The sequence below is a fragment of the Trachemys scripta genome, chromosome 3, assembly GCF_013100865.1.
Source record: "Trachemys scripta elegans isolate TJP31775 chromosome 3, CAS_Tse_1.0, whole genome shotgun sequence".
Lineage (NCBI taxonomy): Eukaryota > Metazoa > Chordata > Testudines > Emydidae > Trachemys > Trachemys scripta.
Genome location: NC_048300.1, coordinates 31,688,842 through 31,704,276, shown reverse-complemented (window position 1 = coordinate 31,704,276; position 15,435 = coordinate 31,688,842). Strand labels below are relative to the sequence as shown.

The 15,435-nt window shown below is 44.9% G+C and overlaps 1 long non-coding RNA gene across 1 annotated transcript in view; it reads right to left on the bottom strand.

Moving 5' to 3' along the window:
- Nucleotides 1-4,208: 4,208 nt before the first annotated feature.
- LOC117875576 overlaps nucleotides 4,209-15,435 on the bottom strand; it is a 30,079-nt gene continuing 18,852 nt past the window's right edge. The window contains exons 3-4 of the long non-coding RNA XR_004645283.1: nucleotides 12,103-12,233; nucleotides 4,209-4,551 (exon numbers count right to left, since the gene is read on the bottom strand). This is a non-coding gene — a long non-coding RNA (uncharacterized LOC117875576). The remainder of the gene's footprint in view (nucleotides 4,552-12,102; nucleotides 12,234-15,435) is intronic.

The following is a 15,435-nucleotide window of genomic DNA, read 5'->3' as shown; positions in this document are numbered from 1 at the left end:
GCAAACTAGAACTCAGTGAATTTCCCACTTCAATATAAGTTTATTTTCCTTTGCAGATCAACTTTAAATGGGTTATGCTTTTCTTTTTTTCCCCTTTTGCTACTGTAGGGTGTGTAAAGAAGGCCTGAAAGGTCCTCTCTTTTAATGTTCATTTTTCCTGCTTGCCTTTTATTTTAGACATGTCAGTAATGTCAAATCTGATCTTCCATTTTTTTCTGGAGAATTTATTGGAGGTCTCCATTCAAAATCCATATCTTCCTGGGGACTATATTGAAGAGATGGGGCTGTTGAACTTTTAAAATCATTTTCAGACTTCATTTCCCTCAAAGTTTGTGTGTGTTTATTTTGGGGTGGTTTTTGTTTGTTTTGCTTTTGTTTGGTTGGGTTTTGGTCAGGAGTTTGAAATAAATAAGTAGGTATTAAGAAACACAAACTAAAAACAAAGGGTTTTTAAAAGTCTGAATAAAAACCACTGGTCCCTCTCAGTTACTCAGGTTTCACTTCCTTGTTGTCTGTGAAGTCATAATTTACTAGTTCTCAGATTGTCCAGAGAATCTTCAATCAAAAACAGGATACATAAGACCTAAATTTCTAATGTAAAAAACCAAACTCTTAAACAAAAAGCTTTCAGGGCTTCTTTATACAATTATGAAATAAGAGAGGGCACAGCCTCCCTTTTTTTTTTCTCCTTTGCGAGTCACTTAAATGTTTTGCTAACTGCTCATCAACAGTTATCTTTTGATTGCACTTCTTTAAGCACTGACAACCAGCTTTTCAAAAGGATGTAGATGTCGAAAGAGATTCAAGGGGGTTGAGGTAATATCTTTTATTGGACCAACTTCTGTTGGTGAGAGAGACAAGTTTTCAAGCCACACAGGAGCTCTTCTTCAGGTCTGGGAAAGGTACTCACAGTGTCACAGCAAAATGCAAGGTGTTTAGTGTAAGTAGTTAGCACATGTAAGGGACCACTCTACCTTGAATGGTTCCTTGCAATATGTGCTAACTACTTATGCTAAACAATCTGTTCCACCTTGCATTTTGCTTTGATGCTGGAAGTACCTTTCCCAAACCTGAAGGGCTCTGTGTGACTTGAAAGCATGTCCCTCTCTGTGATGCTGTCTAACGGATTGCCAGCTCAGGCTAGAGCAATAGGGCAGTTCACTTGTATGTGAATATCAAAGAAATGCTAAAAAGTCATAGGGTGTTCAAGCCAATTCACTTGTTAGAATAGATCAAAAGGAGATGTTGAGTTTATTGTTTTCACCTATCTGCTATCACATTACATGTAGTTACATTGTGTATACCTGATAATTAGAAAATCCTAGATCAAAGGTGTGTTAGGATGAGAATGTACTTAATGTTTAAAACTTCATGAAAACTAATGAAGAATTTGTTCTGGCTATTACATTGTGTTTACATTACGTTTGCCCATCACATGAGATTGGAGCTTTGAAAATGTAAAAGACTGCTAACTTCAAAGCATGGGTCATTATGTTCAACAATGACAGGTTTCAGAGTAACAGCCGTGTTAGTCTGTATCCGCAAAAAGAAGAACAGGAGTACTTGTGGCACCTTAGAGACTAACAAATTTATTAGAGCATAAGCTTTCGTGGACTACAGCCCACTTCTTCGGATGCATATAGAATGGAACATATATTGAGGAGATATATATACACACATACAGAGAGCATAAACAGGTGGGAGTTGTCTTGCCAACTCTGAGAGGCCAATTAAGTAAGAGAAAAAAAACTTTTGAAGTGATAATCAAGATAGCCCAGTACAGACAGTTTGATAAGAAGTGTGAGAGTACTTACAAGGGGAGATAGAGTCAATGTTTGTAATGGCTCAGCCATTCCCAGTCCTTATTCAACCCGGAGTTGATTGTGTCTAGTTTGCATATCAATTCTAGCTCTGCAGTCTCTCGTTGGAGTCTGTTTTTGAAGTTTTTCTGTTGTAATATAGCCACCCGCAGGTCTGTCACTGAATGACCAGACAGGTTAAAGTGTTCTCCCACTGGTTTTTGAGTATTTTGATTCCTGATGTCAGATTTGTGTCCATTAATTCTTTTGCGTAGAGACTGTCCGGTTTGGCCAATGTACATGGCAGAGGGGCATTGCTGGCACATGATGGCATATATCACATTGGTAGATGTGCAGGTGAACGAGCCCCTGATGGTATGGCTGATGTGATTAGGTCCTATGATGATGTCACTTGAATAGATATGTGGACAGAGTTGGCATCGGGGTTTGTTACAAGGATAGGTTCCTGGGTTAGTGGTTTTGTTCAGTGATGTGTGGTTGCTGGTGAGTATTTGCTTTAGGTTGGGGGGTTGTCTGTAAGCGAGGACAGGTCTGTCTCCCAAGATCTGTGAGAGTAAAGGATCATCTTTCAGGATAGGTTGTAGATCTCTGATGATGCGCTGGAGAGGTTTTAGTTGGGGGCTGAAGGTGACAGCTAGTGGTGTTCTGTTATTTTCTTTGTTGGGCCTGTCTTGTAGGAGGTGACTTCTGGGTACTCGTCTGGCTCTGTCAATCTGTTTTTTCACTTCAGCAGGTGGGTATTGTAGTTTTAAGAATGCTTGATAGAGATCTTGTAGGTGCTTGTCTCTATCCGAGGGATTGGAGCAAATGCGGTTATATCTTAGAGCTTGGCTGTAGACAATGGATCGTGTGGTGTGTCCTGGATGGAAGCTGGAGGCATGTAGGTAAGTGTAGCGGTCAGTAGGTTTCCGGTATAGGGTGGTATTGATGTGACCATCGCTTATTAGCACAGTAGTGTCCAGGAAATGGACTGCTTGTGTGGATTGATCTAAGCTGAGGTTGATGGTGGGATGGAAATTATTGAAATCATGGTGAAATTCCTCAAGGGCTTCTTTTCCATGGGTCCAGATGATGAAGATGTCATCAATGTAGTGCAAGTAGAGTAGGGGCGTTAGGGGACGAGAGCTAAGGAAGTGTTGTTCTAAGTCAGCCATAAAAATGTTGGCATATTGTGGGGCCATGCGGGTACCCATAGCAGTGCCGCTGACTTGAAGGTATATATTGTCCCCAAATGTGAAATAGTTGTGGGTGAGGACAAAATCACAAAGTTCAGCCACCAGGTTAGCTGTGACATTATCAGGGATACTGTTCCTGATAGCTTGTAGTCCATCTTTGTGTGGAATATTGGTGTAGAGGGCTTCTACGTCCATAGTGGCCAGGATGGTGTTTTCTGGAAGATCACCGATGGATTGTAGTTTCCTCAGGAAGTCAGTGGTGTCTCGAAGATAGCTGGGAGTGCTGGTAGCGTAGGGTCTTAGGACAGAGTCTACATAACCAGACAAGCCTGATGTTAGGGTGCCAATGCCTGAGATGATGGGGCGTCCAGGATATCCAGGTTTATGGATCTTGGGTAGCAAATAGAATATCCCTGATCGGGGTTCTAGGCATGTGTCTGTACGGATTTGTTCCTGTGCTTTGTCAGGGAGTTTTTTTAGCAGATGGTGTAGTTTCTTTAGGTAATCCTCAGTGGGATCAGAGGATAATGGCCTGTAGAATGTGGTGTTAGAGAGCTGTCTAGCAGCCTCCTGGTCATATTCCAATTTATTCATGATGACGACAGCACCTCCTTTGTCAGCCTTTTTGATTATGATGTCAGGGTTGTTTCTGAGGCTGTAGATGGCGTTGTGTTCAGCATGGCACAGGTTATGTGGCAAGTGATGTTGCTTTTCCACAATTTCAGCCTTTGCACGTCGACGGAAGCAATCTATGTAGAAATCCAGTCTGTTGTTTCGACCGTCCGGAGGAGTCCATGCAGAATCCTTTTTTTTGTAGTGCTGGTAGGGAGGATTCTGTGGGTTAGTATGCTGTTCAGAGGTATGTTGGAAATATTCTTTGAGTCGGAGACGTCGAAAGTAGGATTCTAGGTCACCGCAGAACTGTATCATATTCATGGGTCTGGAGGGACAAAAGGAGAGGCCCCGAGATAGGACAGACTCTTCTGCTGGGCTAAGAGTATAGCTGGAAAGATTAACAATATTGCTGGGTGGGTTAAGGGAACTACTGTTGTGGCTGCTTGTGGCATGTAGCAGTTTAGATAGTTTAGTGTCCTTTTTCCTTTGTAGGGAGGCAAAGTTTGTCTTGTAAATGGCTTGTCTAGTTTTTGTAAAGTCTATCCATGAGGAAGTTTGTGTGGAAGGTTGGTTTCTTATGAGAGTATCCAGTTCTGAGAGCTCATTCTTAATCTTTCCCTGTTTGCTGTATAGGATGCTGATCAGGTGGTTTCGCAGTTTCTTTCCCCTCCACTCTTTTCCCCTGACTCTTCTTATACCTGGACAACACAGTTTTTACAGTAGTCATGCTACTATCAGGCAGGTAACCCACACCCTTGCAAAAACTAGAGCCCTGACACAGAGTTAATATAGCCTGCAGCAGTATTATCTACTGCATAAAGTGAGAAGAATGATCTGGACATTAGCTCCTCTTCTTCCTTCTGTCATCTCCAAGCCCCCCAGAACCCAATCTTCAGATGGAGAGGGGCTTCCTTAGGGGTGTAGAAAAGGAGCATTTGGACCTAAATTAGCAAGCCAATAGACAAAGTAATATGAGGCTAGAACAGAAACTTCATGCAGGAACAGAATAGAAAGAATGCAGGAATAAGGCAGAGGTTTTACCGTTTGCTGAGCTGCACTATAAAATAAAACAAAACTATATTATAAAACTGCTGTATTTGAAATCCAAAGGCAGATGCTAACTGTAAGGATCCTTAGGTTATGGGCTGGAGATCATCTATCTATTCAAGTATTTATACTGTTATTGTTACCCCAGTATCCGGAGTAAAAAATTCTGGAGAAGTGGCTACCAGAAGTATTGCATTTAAATGTGAAAAAGGATCTGGTCTCCGTAGATCAGATTCACTGCCTAACTAGAAGAGGAAATCCAATCAAAAGCAGGCACAATGACTGATAAGTTATTGAATGTGTTGTAGCATTAGACTGCATATAGCTGAAGTAAATTAAAAAACACTTCTGTATTTTCTTTGGTAAAATTTTAACATTATAATCTGTTTTTGGAAAAACAAGTGTGTGATCACTTGAAATAAAGTATTGCCGCAATAGTAATGCAGGCTCACAAACAATAAGAGGGTTCAAATACTTGCTAAATTGTTTGCTGACTAACTATACTCTGGCTTAATTTACAACACAACCACAGTCCAATCAAGGGACCCAGTTACAATAGCTGTCTACTGACCCATTTATAAGGGCCCTCCAATTACTCTCATTATTTATCCGCAGTGGAACAGCTTCAACAGGAGGGATGGAGGGAACCCCACATCAGAATATCTGATAGCCCAGTGGCTAGAGCACTCCCCTGAGATGTGGGAGAACCCTGTTCATAGCCTCAGGAAAGTCCTCAAACTACTGGGCTATCAGATATTCTGATATGGGGCTCCCTCCATCTCTCCTGTTGAAGCTGTTTCACTGCAGCTAAATAATGAAAGAGTGATTGGAGCAGGGGGAATAGACTCTGGGGGCTTGTCTACGCTACAAAATTAGGTCAACTTAAGTTAGGTCAACCTACAGCCACTGCAGTAATTAAATGAGCTGTTGGTGTCCACACTATCCTCCTTCTGCCCATGGTGCACATACTCACCAGGAGCGCTTGTACCGATTGTGGGGCACTGACAGCCACACAAGGCTAGGGTGACCAGACAGCAAGTGTGAAAAATTGGGACAGGGGGTGGGGGGTAATAGGAGCCTATCTAAGAAAAAGACCCAAAAATCGGGACTGTCCCCATAAAATCGGGACATCTGGTCACCCTACACAAGGCTCACAGTTGGAGCTGAGCCCCTCCCCTCCCCACCCCCAGGCTGACGGCCCCGCCTGCGAGCAAGGTGCTGGGCTCAATTTCACAGCAGGGAACCCACCAACAGCAAAACTGACATTCTTGTCAGTTTAATGGCTGCTATTATTTCACATTTTGTCTCTGGCTCTAGCTGTCAGCCTGCCTGCCTCTCTCAACTGGCGCTACAACCCCCACCCAGGGCTAACTGCCCAAGCGGGAGGCGAAATGTGAAATAATAGCAGCTGCGAAACTGACAAGAATGCCAATGATGGTAAGCTCCCTGAGTCCTTTGTGATGGAATCCTTTGCTGACCCAGCTCAGGCTGTCAGCCCCAGAGCAGGGGTTTTCGGCAGAGCTCCTGCTGTGTGAGCCCCATGCCAGGCTGACAGCCAGGAGCCCTGCTGCCACCCAGGCTTGGGCTCTTCTCCCCCCTCCAATCCCTCACCAGGAGAAGTCCAGGTTTGGGCTCTCCTCCCCCAAATCCCTTACTGGGAGATGGCAACGGGGCTCTGGGCTGTCAGTCCCGGCAGTGGAGCCCTGGGCTGTCAGTGTGGCTCCAGGCTGTCAGCCCTGGTAGTGGGGCTCCTGCTGTGAGCCCCATTCAGGGCTGACAGTCAACAAGCACTATACGTAAGGCAGTGTCTACACCAGGGGTCGGCAACGTTTGGCACGCGGCTCGCCAGGGTAAGCACCCTGGCGGGCCGGGCCAGTTTATTTACCTGGTCATGTGGCAGGTTCGGCTGATCGGCCGCGGTTCGCTGTCCTGGGCCAATGGGGGCAGCGGGAAGCCAGTGGGAGCCGCGATTGGCCGAACCTGCCGTGTCAGCAGGTAAATAAACTGGCCCAGCCCGCCAGGGTGCTTACCCTGGCGAGCCGCGTGCCAAATGTTGCCGACCCCTGGTCTACACAGACACTGCATTATCCTAACTACATCGGTCTTAGCACTGCGCCTCTCGCAGAGGTGGAGTTATTAGGTTGACGCAGTGGGCACAGGAGTGGATTTACCATTAAACACACCATGAGGTGGCACAGGGCCCCCCACGATAGGGGAGCCTCCAAAATGCAGCAGGGCTCAGGCACGCAGGCTGCCTGCATGCCATGGCCGGTGGCCTCGCGCCGCTCCCAGAAGCTCTGCAACACACGGAGACCCGCTGCCCCCTCCCTCCAAGAAGCCAACAAAGATGTGCCCGCAGCAGGGCTAAGGCAGCTCTCTGCCCGCTCTGCTTCCCTCCCTCCGCACTGTGCTGCTCCCGGAAGCAGCGGCATAACCCTGCGGCCCCTAGGTGTGGGGGTATCTCCACGCATTGCCCCTGCCCCGAGTGCCAACTCCGCAGCTCCCATTGGCTGGGAATTATGGCCAATGGGAGCGGCGGGGGTGGCACCTGTGGGCAGCGCTATGCGGAGACTCCCCGCCTCCCATGCCTAGGAGCCGCTGCCAGAGGGGTGTGCCGGTGGCTTTGGGAGCCGCACTGCCCGAGGTAAGTGCCATCCCCCTGACCCACTCCCACACCCCAGCCCTCTGCCCCAGTCCAAAGCCCACACCCCACACCCAAACTTCCTCCCAGAGCCTGCACCCTTCACCCCCTCCTGCACCCTAACCCCTTCCCCAATCAAGGTATCATTTATTTTCATTTACTTCCTATTACTTATAGGATGAGGATGAAGAAAAAAAGAATGAAAAATGGAGGGGAAGATAAGAGATAATGTTATTTTTCTTGGCTGAGTCCCAAGGGGGGCCCCCCAAAAATGCAGCTGTGCACAGGGCCTCACTAACTCTAAATCTGCCACTGAGTGGGCGACTTACATTGGCAGGAGCACCTTTCTAGTGTCCACACTTACGTAGCTAGATTGATGTAAGCTGCCTTATGTTGACCTAACTCTGTAGTATAGACCATGGTGGGTCTCCCACCTGCCAGGTGGGTGCCCTAACCACTGGACTGTAGAGTCATTCTCCCCCTCTGGTAGATAGGGGAGAATTGAACCTGCGTCTCCCACATCTCAGGCAAGTGCTCTAACCACTGGGATAAAAGCAATAGCCCTCCTCCACTCTCCGGCCAGATTTTGAATGGGACCTGATCCAGGTGGTGGTCTCTGAGCATCCCTAGTGAGTTCTCCTAGTTAGTAAAGTATGGTTAAATAATATGTGAGAATGTGAACTGATCTTCCCTGAAAGAAAAAAGCACATGGAAAAAATTACATTATTTTGCCTTAAACCATAGGAACCAGAAGGTGTGAGTTAGTTTGTGGTGGTGGCAGCAGTTTTGGATTGGTGATTAATTCTAAATGTAAAAACCCCACCAGCCATAGTGACTTAAGGGATTTAAATCACAGTGCAGGACTCCATTACAATGGTGAAAAGACTTGACATTGTAAGCATCTTGTGAACAATAGGACAATTTGTATAAGGATAACATTTGGCACCCTGACATGTAGTTAGGATATGCATTATACAAATTATGCCTTGTGAGGTGTCATTCTAAAAGTCTTGATCTGCTAGACATTAATATCTCATTGGATTGTATGTGCTATTGTCATATGTGAAGTTATGAAGTTTGGCTATATATGTGTTACTGAAACATGTTGTGAGGTTGAAAACCCCCACAAGCAGCCTTTCAGGTACGACAATAAAAAGGCCAAACAATGTTAATGGCTTATTGAGGAAATGCACACAAGCACAATAATTACCCCAGGAACTGGGTACAATAGAAACCGCTCAGAGATAGCACTGCACAATGGGAACTGTTTGACCAGGTCACAGTAAAAGAGCTTTCCAGCAAGTGGGGAGAAGATATAAAAGGGAGAAAATGACATAATGGGGGGACCTCACTCTCCCTACAACAACACACTTGGAAACACCTGAGGAACAAAGACTGATTTATATCCTACCTATCTAGTGTGTTAAACTCAGTTTGTGGTTTTTGTTTATTTACTAAGGTCATCTGCTTTGATCTGTTTGCTATCACGTATAATCACTGAAAATCTATCTTTTGTAGTTAATAAACTTGTTTTGTTTTGTCTCAAAAACCAGTGTGGAAATCATACTTGTGGCGGAAAACTGTTGCATCTCTGTCTCTCCATACTGAGGGAGAGGGTGAATGTTATGAGCTTATGCTGTATAGTTCTCTTTGCAGCGCAAGACGATGCAATTTTGGGTTTCACTCTAGAGGAGGTGTACACTTGCATGCTGGGCAATTCCTTAGCTGAGCTCTCCCAGGCAGCATGATCTTAGCATCTGTGTGAATATTGCCAGTAGCGTAGCTACGGGGGGAGCCGGGGAGTGGCCGCTCCCATACTGACCACAAGTGGCGCCTTGTCAATTTCTTGGCACCTTTTTACTCATCCGGAGGAGCGATTAAAAAAAAAAAAGGTGCCACCCACTGCAGCGCTTTTATTTTACTCACCCGGTGGCACTCTGGGTCTTTGGTGGCACTTCAGCAACAGGACCTTCACTCACTCCGGGTCTTCGGTGGCACTTTGGCGGCGGGACTTTCAGTGCCTCCGAAGATACCCGGAGCGAGTGAAGGGCCCACCGCTGAAGACCCGGAGCATCGCCAGGTGAGTAAAAGTGCCGCAGCGGGTGGCGCCTTTTTTTTTTAATTGCTCCCCCTGTTCCCTCCACCTGGCTTCGCCACTGAATATAGCTGCAGCTGGGTGTGTCTCTACCTATGTGTGTGCTGGAAGGGGGCTTGAGAGCCTGTCACAGCACCACAGAGTAAGGGGAACCCAGGCTGATGGGACAGGCGAGCTCAGTGGTATCCCAGTTCTAAGTGGCACCCCGGAGGGAACCTGTCACAAACATTGTTTTGTTTTCCAGAATCAAAGACTCAAGTAACTTTAGGTCCAAGATACCTACTTCCAGTATCCAGACCACAAAATGAGCTCTGAACCCAATCTAACAGCCTTTACAAGAAACGTTATTCAGGGGAATCTTTTTTTTTCCCCCAAAACAAAAAAAAAAAAAAAAAAAAAAGCCAGAGTTCATCAAGCTGGCACACTGTTCCTTTGGGATCAAGTTGGTGATAGTTTTAATTTTAACTCTTAGGAAATTGGTTAATCATTAGGTATGTAACATCTTAAGGCCTCGCTATTTTCCTGTGATTTTGGAAGAACGGATAAGGGACACAGTGGAAGAATCAAGTATTTCTAGCTTCTGGGGAGTGAGACCAGATTGGGGCATTTGCCTACAGTGTGATTTGATCAGCCATTGCTCTCATCTGCCAGGATCCTCAGTTCCAATCTGCCTTTCTGCTGTGCCATGTCTTCTTCCACAGCTGAATCCCTCCCTCAGGCAGGAAATCAGCAAAGACAAAGTTAGGTTGCAAGATCAGACCAGGGAAAAAGAAGAAATGAAATGGATCCCAGAGTGGGTTCATGCTGGGAGTCTAGGATGATAGTAAAGTTTGGTTGGCAGCTTGAAGCTGGCAATCAGTTGGAGTTGGGATACATCTTCCATCTCTTGAAAGGGGAGGGTTACAGAGGTGTAAGAGACATTGTTTGGCTCAAAGGAAGAAAGAGATATGGGAGTGGGGGCAGTCTTGCTCTCAAAGTAGGAGAGGAGAGGGATAGGAACCAAATCTACTCCTCTTCAGTTTAAAACCAAATAAATTTGTTAGTCTCTAAGGTGCTACAAGTACTCCTGTTCTTTTTGCTGATACAGACTAACACGGCTTCTACTCTGAAACCTGTCAAAAAGGATGAGGATGTTCATTCCAAGGGTCTGATTGAAAAGTAAAGGGAAGTTTGTCTAACATTTGATTTAAATATACATAGGTCCAGCCACTCAAAACAGTAGTAAAATTTGGGAAAACCTTGGCTAAGATTTTGCTAAAGATTTCATTGTCTCCTCATATGCAACACAGTAAAAACAAGAAGGTATGGTCATTTAAAGCAATTAGGGTCTCTATTCCTTATACCCACTGGCTCCTGAAAACTGAGGAGTTTAAATGTTGCCCTTTCCACAGCCACTAGAGCAGTGATGTCAAATTGTGTGTGGGCTCAGGCTACACAAAAGAACTAGCAAGCACAAAAGAGCGTGGGCTGCCAAAGGAATGGTTCATAATGGAGGTGGGCTGGCAGCTATTACATTTTGCAGCATTGTGAAGCTATTTGATTCATTCTCATTAACGACATTAGCCCACCATTTCTGCTTGAAAGCAACAAAGAGAAGCCGTCATTAGAGTTTCAGGATCTTGAAATATATTTGAGGCATATTTCATCAAGTATTTCAGTCAAATCTTACTGACTTGATTACAGTTTCCATTCTTAATGGAGAATTTAAATAGTTCAAATTACAACTCATCTCAGATGGAATGTTTTAAATCAAGAATCCACTATTATAATGGAGTCATTTGATATCTGATGGGGACCCGGAGAATATATGGGTTACAGTTTCTTAAATTTAGCACTACATGTTGGCACTCTGTTAGTTTCTGCTCAGTCATTTATTCTCTGGGAGGGAGAACATTGTCTTCCAAACATTGTTGCCAGCTTTTACTAATTTATATAGGTGGCTTATGAAGAGTGCCAACAAGTAACCAAAATGTATGAATTGTTTCTTCTCCCAGGAGAGAAGAACTTTACCTGACTAATAGGTGAACTCAAATATGTTTGAAAAATTTTCTAGTGTAAGAAAAAGATTGATTGATTGGCTGTAGACTTAAAGTGATTCTAGGATTGAAGATAGACTGTCATCCAGAAGCTGCAAGACTAGAACTGCACAAAACATTTGCAGGCAATGTGAAATTGGCAAATGCTTGGCTTTTCACCAGTTCCACTTTACGTGCAAAACATTTTCTCACTTATTGTACGATCTGGACTGATGAACAGCTGTGTCCCCTCAGTTCTTCAACCTGGGGTGCCTTTTACATTGCTTTGCTGTGATAACTGCTACTCCTGACCTACCCACACACAGCCTCCAGCATGTAAGTTACTCCCAGTTATATTGTATGAGTGCTATAGCCAGTCACTCATGAATTACACTGCAGAGTAACACCAGCAAATTCCCAGTCCAAGACTTTCTCCAGAAATGTACATCTTGTACTGCACAGTCCTTTCCTAGACAATACAAGCTCATACAAAGTCCATCGTTTTATTAACAGAAAATGATATGAACAAATCCTGTTATCCCAAATACTTCAGTCTAAACACACTAGTTTAGATAAATCAGTAAAACAAATTTATTAACTACAGAAAGGTAGATTTTAAAGGATTACCAGTAATGAGGCATAAAGTCAGAACTGGTTACAATAAAAAATAAAATGCAACTAATACCTAACTTACCAAGCTAAGTGAATTCAAAGCAAAGTCTCTCTCACCACGTGTTTCAGCAGTCTTTGTGGCTGAAATTCTTTCAGTCAGGATCCCTCCCCCAGTCCAAAGCTGTTTCCTTTGTTCTTCAGGTGTTATGGATGCTGTGGATAGAGAGAAAGGGAGAGAATCTGGGGCATCTGCATCCCCTTCTTATAGTTCTTTCTCTTCTTTGAGAATCATCTCCAGCTGAGGTTCAGGAGATGGAAAATCTGTGTGGACAGGAGTCCCCAGCTCTTTCTTTGTCAAGATGTAGATTTTTGCTCACATCCTCTTTCCTACCAAAGAACAGCCACTTAACCAGGTGATGATCCATTTGATTTTGTTGACTCCTGGCTGAGCTTTTGTCTTTTGGGGAAGTGGTTTGTGGCTGCTCCACCGGATTTAGAACACGTCTTAGGAATACCATACAGAGGAATCTGATAACTGTATATCCAATGTTGCCACACATATTTTACCAAGACAATAATGATCAGCAAATTATGAGTTTTCAAATGATACATTTTGTACAAAGTATTCCTTGTGAGGTATCATAGCCCTGTAAAAGGGTGAACATAGGGTATGGCCTGACACACTGTGACAGGGTGCTGGGATAGGACTCCTGAGCCAGCCCTCTGTCATGCCAGCTCAAATCAAGGGGGTTATATTGGAGCTGCCTAGAGAAACCTGTGCCTGATTGGAAAGGGGGAAATAGCTGCCAGACTGATTAGCCTGGGGCTGCATAAAAGCCTCAGAGGAAGGAAGCCAGGGAAGGCAGACAGAAAGGGGGGGTAAACTAGAGAAAAGAAGCTCTTCTTTCCTGGCTACAAAGGTTGGGAAGTCCTTCAGACTGAAACTCCCATGCTGTATATGGTGAGAAGGTAGTGGGATTTCACGCTGTAACTAAACTGCACTGGTGATTGCTGAGCCAGAAGGTCTCTGAGTGGTTTTTGGAGCAGAGCAGAGGCAGGAGCAAAGGGGGCCCTGCTATGCTGTGTTACACACACTCATTTTTTCTAAAACATAAGCTATGTTTTTCTTTTTATGCACCCATCCCTCACTCAAATGAAAAAAACATGCAAGATTGGCCCTATAATATACCTATAGATATATGTAAAAGTCCTTCTCTGATGGACCTTGTACTCTCCAGCCCCATTTGACCTGTTTTGTAGACCTCAAACTCCCTGGTGTACAACTGAATACCCCAAAATGTTTTCCTAGTCTGCAGTCATACCACCTTATCCTGTGACCTTATCTGACTTCAGGAACTGCGTACTGTCAACTGGGGCAGTATTTGAATGGAACCCACGTCCCAGCATGGTGTGTAGGGGCACTGTGCTGCTGGAGGTGCCATCTTTCACATGAGGTGTTAAACGGAAGTGCAGACTACTTGTGACCATCAGCAATCTTAAAGCACTTGCTAAATGAAGTGGTAATGCTAGTGTTCTAGCCAAGTTCCAGTTCAAGTAATTTCATTCCGCCTCCCACATACCCACTGCAATTTTAAGTGAGAGTGGAACTGGAGCTCATGAGGGAAGCAAATATCTTCACTAGTCCATGTACTGTACCTGTGTCTACCAACACAGGTGGGTGAATGAAAAGGAGCAGAATGTATTGCAGTGTCTGGCCTAGCAATTATCTGAGAGGGTCTAGAAAGGCTGCTGCAGATTCTACAGTCATCCTTTGTGACATTGTCATCGAAGAAAGTGCATGGTGTATCCTTCACAAGGTTATTTTTATTACCCCTGTGCTACTTAAAGTGTGCTATGTGTCCCTGGGCCTATTTGGAATGATTACCTCTCAGGTTTGCTAGTCATCTGAATGTCCCCATACCACTGTATGAGAGCAGCTTGTTCTTCAGTAAATTCAGCAAAAGGAACCTCATCTCAGCAGACAAGGACCATACTGCACTGGGTCATGGGCAATCCATGTTTGATCACCTAAACAAATGGCTTTATTATACACAGTGATAAGTACTCTCCAATTCCTGTGAACTAAATATGGACTTAGGGGCCCAATTTTAGGAACCCATTTTTTAAAATCATGGCTGGTGTTCTTTGGATCAGGCTGGAGTATGGATGGAAAATGATAGTTCCCAATGTGATCTTACGTGTTTAGATTATATGTTGCATTTTGGGGTGAAAGTTTGCTGCAACAGCCTCTTATTTGCTGTATATTCCTTTTCTGCAGTATTTCCCCTTCACCTAATCTGAGCAGGCAGAGTGAGGTGGGGGATTGACAAATCTGATAATTATTTGTATTTTTGATGTTCTGCACATTTGCTGGGTCTATGTGGATGTTCCTATTACCTACTGGTCACCACATAAACACTTCTTGGCTTAATAAATGCTTTTGGTCCAGAGTAGAAAAGGGGTGGTGTGGCATTTGGCAAATGGGTTGGTATCATAGCTTTATGTGAAAAGCTGGTTTATGAAAAGCCCCATGGTTGAGCATGGAGCTAGAGTGACAATGCCCTGGCAGCCTGAGTCCTCAGAGCAGGCCATGTTTTGAAAACTCATCTTCACATTTAAAAATTCCCGATTTGAAGCAGCCATATTAAGTACTCAGGTTCCCTGCTACATGCCCAAATCATCTCCTCTGGTAAATCATCTGTGCACAGTTAGATTGTTAATATGCCCAGGTACAACATAGTCCAGGTGGCCCAGCTACACAAAAAGAACAGGGCTAACATTTTAGCACTAAACGAAGGGAAGATTTTAAACATCTTGATAAAAGTTTTCTGTGCTTCTCGCAGCTGCTTATCATTCATATATGTAACAAAAGCCTTCGGACTTATCAAACCCATAACTATTCATTGAGTCACCGAGTCTGTTTTTGCCAACTGGAGTTTGAGTAGATAGCCCATAAAATATAGGATTGCTTATATAGGGTTACCATACGTCCTCTTTTTCCCGGACATGTCCGGCTTTTCGGCAGTCAAACCCCCGTCCGGGGGGAATTGCCAAAAAGCTGAACATGTCTGGGAAAATGGCGGCTCTGCTCCTCCCCGACTCTTCGGCTCTGTTTAAGAGCCGGGCTGCCCGAGCGCTACTGGCTTCGGGCAGCCCCGTGCCTCCAGACCCTGCGCCGCTGGAGCCCGGGAGGCGAAGTGCCCGGCTGGGGGCGCAGGGTCTGGAGGCACGGGGTTGCCCAAAGCCGGAAGCGCTCGGGCAGCCTAGCTCTTAAACAGAGCCGAAGAGTCAGGGGAGGAGCAGAGCCGCCATTTTCCCGGACATGTTCGGCTTTTTGGCAATTCCCCCTGGACGGGGGTTTGACTGCCGAAAAGCCGGACATGTCCGGGAAAAAGAGGACGTATGGTAACCCTAT